This window comes from Lingula anatina, chromosome 8, assembly GCF_051362555.1.
Source record: "Lingula anatina isolate TDL-2025a chromosome 8, LinAna3.0, whole genome shotgun sequence".
Lineage (NCBI taxonomy): Eukaryota > Metazoa > Brachiopoda > Lingulata > Lingulida > Lingulidae > Lingula > Lingula anatina.
In genome coordinates this window covers 3,646,086-3,652,500 of record NC_141774.1, presented here as the reverse complement: position 1 = coordinate 3,652,500, position 6,415 = coordinate 3,646,086, and the positions used below count along the sequence as shown (strand labels likewise).

At 37.4% G+C, this 6,415-nt stretch overlaps 1 protein-coding gene across 1 annotated transcript in view; it reads right to left on the bottom strand.

Annotated features, from left to right (window-relative positions):
• LOC106180446 (potassium voltage-gated channel subfamily KQT member 1) overlaps positions 1 to 1,778 on the bottom strand; it is a 113,179-nt gene extending 111,401 nt beyond the window's left edge. Inside the window, exon 1 of the mRNA XM_086993982.1 lies at positions 1,387 to 1,778. The gene's annotated coding sequence lies outside the window, so the exon portion shown is untranslated. The remainder of the gene's footprint in view (positions 1 to 1,386) is intronic.
• Between the last annotated feature and the right edge of the window lie 4,637 nt (positions 1,779 to 6,415).

The following is a 6,415-nucleotide window of genomic DNA, read 5'->3' as shown; positions in this document are numbered from 1 at the left end:
TATAATGAGGAGCTTTATAGCTGCATGAAAAAATGTGATAATAAATCGCCCTAGTTTATATTTACGCGAACATTAAAAAGGTACAGATCGAGTGTTAGACAAGTGTGCTTGGGATAGAGTTTGAAAAAATCCCTGTGGACGTATGTTATTGACGGTTCTGTCCGAAATCATTTGTGATATAGAGAAACAGTGATGAGCAGCACGTGTCATCTCTAAGTTCTAGGAAAGTGACAGCTCTGACATTGCACGTTGACAGCATAATTAGGAGAAAATAAACAACGAACAGTAGGTCAGTAGAGTTTACACCGTTACACTAACAAAAGAAAACAAATAAAAGCAAAAAGCACTGCAGTGTTTAGAAAAACTCAGATCAGTACTTTTTCTGACTACACTTGCTCTAATATATTACAGTCATTATAACTCCTAGTCAACCACACTTTCGTCCGAAAAACTTTAAAAAGGCACCTGTACTAATACAACAGGTTAAACGGCCAAATTGAAAGCCATCAAAAATTACCTTCCCGACCCCACTGTGACCAACGTCTTTCCGTCCATTTAGCAACTTTTCAAGACTTTAAGCAGAATGGAATCACGCAAGGTCAAAGAGGACAAGCAAACGTTATGGCAATAACAAGAGCACATTGTTAAGTCTCATGTACGGTCATTGCATTCATGGAGAGAGAACGGGTGGATAAAATAACGCCCCGGTAAGACATTGTTCTTATCTTTCATTTCAACTCGTATCCAATTGCGGTTTCTTTGTAAAGGGTCCACGCCCTAGGTTCCTACGGTAAGTATTAGATTTCTGAAAAGTATTGTCATTTATATTGACCAACTAATGCCCCAGAATGAGTAAGACACTATATACCCTATTTTGCATATACTTTTGCATAGAAACAAAGACTTACTGGTATATCGTACACTAAGAAAAGCGTTAACATTTCTTTTAATCAGCAGCTATTATTGTAAGTGTTAATCACAGCACTTTCCTCGGGGAATTTTAGGAGTAACCGTCTCCATATTAGCTGTTGATCGAAGAAAATGACTGCCTTGTTTTTAGTGCCTGAAAACAGCTGAATGTTTTTTTCGGATCGTGCCCTAAACGTAAGGTCAGAAAGCTTCCTCTATAGTTACATGTCTGGTGCTTTTCATAACCCTTTCGAATTTGACCCATAATTGATTAAGAATCCACAAATTCCACTGCTATCTGTACTGCTTTACACCATTTCTAAATATTGCACAGTGCTGCACTGTAATTTGTTTCTCTTAATTCGACTTGTCTATGTATTATAAATGAGAGAACGCTTTCACACGCAAATCTACTATTTGGGCACCATTGCATACAACAGATGGCAAGATCCACCTTTGTATGATAACAAACATTACCTGTTAGCTGCTTATTGAACTTTGAACAAACTCACGGGGACGTCATCTATCTTTGTCCAATAATCTTCCTTTCGCGAGCCACCGTGCACACTGAGAGGAACTGCTGTATATTGCAATCAGTTTCTAAACGTTCCCATATGACATGTGCGATGCACTTTTGAATGTAATTATGTTCTGATATTCCGTTTCTGGCGCCCTGATTAATAGACCAAGTCCAATGTCTCCCAACGATGTTCAGCTCAGAATATGGCAAGCGTCGACTCTACAGTTGTCTATGTAGTAAGGAGCCTCCAAGCATATGTGCCAGTCAACGCCATTACAAGCACACGTAAACAATCACCCATTAGCGCCCTCAAGTGCGCCTTCAGCTTACTAATACAAACAAAACAGCTTTCGAGAGATCAACTGCTGTTGATCAACTGATTTCGACACCTTTACTATACTCGAACCACATCTTATTCCAAACAAATGCTACTAGTGTTGTGCACACATAATGTTGTTTTAAGTATCGGCATTTTACTGGGCTATTTCCGATCAGCTTTGCCTACAACAAATGTCATTATAATGATCACACTGCCCTAACAGATCACCTAAGCGTTCATTCATATTGCACTGTACGCTATGCATAAATTGAAAGTTCAACTAATTTTAAATGCCTGCTAAATACCAAACGCCTGGGCAACGTCGACCCGAAAAATAACCCAGTAGCTGTATCTCAAGTACCTGTATCATCATTTTACTATATAGCTTTTACTATGCTCAACATAGAGTAAATATCAAAATGCCGCTTGGTTCAAAGTGCGACCTGGATAGAAACTTAGAGAGACAGCGACACCTTGAACCACATACTATGGGTGGCTTACATTAAGTTAATCAATGTTGTCTTCTACAGTTAATTGTACCTAAAAGCTATGACAGTGCTTATATTTCTTCTGTTCTCAAGGGGAATATGCACTACGGAAATGACATTTCAAGTTCGTGACTTCAGTAGTTTGCACTTGTATTACGTTTAGGAAATCTTCCAACAGCCGAGATTTGAACTAATGGCACGCTTTCAAATTGCTCAGCCAACTTTCTGACAGACATAGACATTACAGATGGCTAGATAGTTCCATTTTACTGAACGTACGTCAATCGGCTTTCACCCCGTCTTCATCCTTTAAAAACCCCACCCTTAACACATTTCCCATCTAAGAGATGCCTTGACCACATGTCTGGAAAAACCACATGGTACGATGAACTCAGCGCCGCCAAAATACCCTATCTCCGCTCTGAAGTGTCAAGTATCATAGGTAACTAACGTATGTACGATTATATCATCTCTAACATTTAAAGATTGAATGTCATTCAGCTTCCAGTGCCGCCAACCCATACCATACATACAAACATACATACATATTCCCTGTGCTATCACCATCTACTTAGACCCCACCTTTAGACAAGTCATAAACTACAACCATCAGATACAGGGTACCTACCTTTAGAAAAGTCATAAACTACCACTATCAGATACAGGGTACCTACCTTTAGAAAAGTCATAAACTACCACTATCAGATACAGGGTGCCTCCCTTTAGAAAAGTCATAAACTACCACTATCAGATCCAGGATGCCGAGGAAAGGAAGGCGAACACGCCACCCACCTTGCCCGCAGCCGCAAAGATTTGCTGTGTGATAATTATTACATAAAACGGGCGTTTTTTTATCCTTCCGGTCTGACTTTCCTCCCTCGGAAGGGAAGGAGATTCGCTATTTTGGGGGGAAGAGAAATAGTCCGGTGGCTTAAGGAAAAAATCGTGACACGGCGGATAAAAGCACCAAATTTTGCATGTGGGTACCTTTTGACATTCTAAATCAAATTAGGGCCGTAGCCCACGGAAAAAATTTACCGTTTGGCCAAAAAATCCAAAATGGCCGCCAATATATTGAATTCTTTAGAAATATGTACATACCTATGTTGATTTTTATCAAATAAATTATTTTCTCAGAGTTTTCCACACCCTTATTACCCATTTTATTCATATAAGTCAGATAGCAAACAAGTTCCTTTGGACTTTTTGAAAAAATCCAAGATGGCTGTCATTTGCCATAGAAACAGCCATAGGAATACTAGTGCACAACTATTACCAGCTAGAACGATACGTTGTCCACTATCAAATTAAGTCTGTATCTCAGATCTTTGTTACCCACATAACATGTTTGTGGTGAGTAACTATGAAGTGTTCTTGGGCATTTTGGAAAATCCAAGATGGCTGCCATGTGCCACAGGAATTCTAGTATACGGGGGATTCAACTAATGGCAACTGGAAAGAGTAGTTTTTCACTATCAAATTAAGCTGGTTTCTGAGTGTTTTCCACATCTTTTCTACCCACACAATATGTATGTGGTGAGTAACTAACAGTATTCTAGGGCATTTTGAGAAAATCCAAGATGGCCGTCATATGTAATAGGAATACTTTTAGTATTACAAAGGGTTGGAACTAACGCCAGCTAATTTACTATCAAATTCAGTTTATTTTTTAGTGTTTTACACATCATTATTACACTGTGATACATATCTAGCAGGTAATAAATGTGCATATTTGATCATTTTGAGAAAACCCAAGATGGCCGTCACTGGCCATAGGAATACTTCTGGAATTACAACTGCACATCCATGGCTTTTCATCTACTACCAGGGTGAATTTGTGTTTGCTTATCAAGTTTTGCCCATCCTTATTAGTCCTATGATATATATCTGGTGGTTAAATAGTGTGCATCCTTGGATATACTGAGAAAAAGATACGTACAATTTAACATAGGAATACTAATGGGTGGGTTTCCATTGCTGCTAATGAGGCATATGGTTCATTATACTGTTATTTTTCCATGGGTTTGTTTTAAAAATAATTTATGTTTTTCATTCCATTTATTATTACCACTATGATGTATACCTGGTCTGTAGCATGTGTGTATCTTTGGGTATTCTGAAAAAATTCAAGATGTCTGCCTTTTGTCATTAGAATATTCGAACACATAATTAAATAATGCTAGAGATACACTGAGTACGATTTAAATGTAGTTAACTTTGGGTCGTTTTTAAATGTTTTTCATATCCTATTTATCCTTATGAAAGACTCTGTGTGTTTTGAAAGTGTATGTATCCTTGAGTATTATTCGGAGAAACCCCAAGATAGCTGCCAGTTGTCATAGGAATATATCATTCAAATGCACATAGGTGTCATGTTTAAACATGTTGACATCCTTATTAACCTGACTCTTTATAAATCTGGTGTGTAGCAAGTGTACATCTTGAGTATTTGAGAAAATTCAAGATTGCTGCAATTCACAATAGGAATAGTACAGTCAACTACTGCCAGAGAGACATCGGGTTCAATATAAAATGAATTTTGTTTCTCGGTATTTCCCACATTCTTTTTGGACTTTTAGACACTATCTGGTGGGTAACAAGTGTATACCCTTAAGTATTTTGAAAAAATATCATGATTACCCTCATTTGCCTTAGAAGTGCCTATAAAATCTAATGCACCAGTTTTCCTATGGGGAAATGAAGGCCATCTTGGATTTCCCCAAAATGATAAAATATGGACATTAATTACCTATCAGATATGTATCATGGGATAATAATACTAAAAAAACAGAATAACAACTGAATTCAGCTTCATTTTATTTGTAAGCCTATCTCTCGCAGGTATTAACTGAACCCCACCTTCTATGGCTAATGGCAGCCATTTTGTTTTGTTTTGTTTTCAAAAAGGATACACATAACATTCTCATCACATATGTATTATGTGAATTAAAAAGATGTGGAAAATACTCAGAAACAAACCTAATTTATCAATTAATATTATATCTCCATGGCAGAAGAAGTCCTATGTGTATACTAGTATTCCTTTGATATGGGGGCCATCTTGGATTTTTCTCGAATTGCCTGTGAATAAAGGTTAGTTACTCACCACAAATATATTATTTGTGTAATAAGAAACAAAATAAATTAGATAGTGGGCGATGCATCTTCCTAGTTGGCATTAACCCTTGTACATGTTCTAGTATTCCTATGCCATACGGCGGCCATCTTGGATTTTTCAATAAGTCCAAGGCCACTAGTTTCTTATCTGACACATATGCATAATATGGGTAATAAGGATGTGGAAAACATTGAGAAAATACTTAATTTGATAAAAATCAACATAGATATGTACATATTTCTACAAATTTTCACAAATTGGCGGCCATTTTGGATTTTTGGCCAAACGGTAAATTCTTTCCGTGGGCTACGGCTCTAATTTGATTTAGTATGTCAAAAGGTACACAAATGCAAAATTTGGTGCTTTTATCCGCTGTGTCACGATTTGGCCATTTTTTTGCCCTAAGCAACCGGACTAAAAGAGGGCGGTCTACGTACCTGTGGAGCTGCTCTAATTGACAGTTCTGGGCAGTTCCCGCGCACATCTTACCGCCCAAGGCTCAGTGATCCCTACATAGGTTATTTCAAAGCAGCATCAATCTTTGTCCATCATATGATTTGCATGCACTTGGTTGCACTTGTCAGATTTGATCGCTAAAGACGTGATGGTATTCCCTAAACACCTTTCTTAGTAATGAGTTTAACTTTTGCATACACAGATGCACATAAAAATGAATACTTAATAAATAATACATGTACATAGCTTTAATGCATTCATGGAAACACCAAAATTATATTATATTATATTATATTATATTATATTATATTATATTATATTATATTATATTATATTCCCCTGGTGCGGCGTCCGTTGAACGGAAGGCGTTCGTGTCAATGCATTTGGGAACATCTCAGACCGCCTTAATTAATGCAAAACAATACAAAATGCAAAACGAAATAATCATGTTACAGTAGATGGCTCAGTAGCTATAACCCTATTGGGACACTTTTGAGAAACGGTCTGGACAAACATGAAATCGCTGATCAACCATAAGGGAAATGAAACGGTGTGGAAGTGCTGATGTTCGGAACCATCACAACCATGTATATGATGGCAAACTT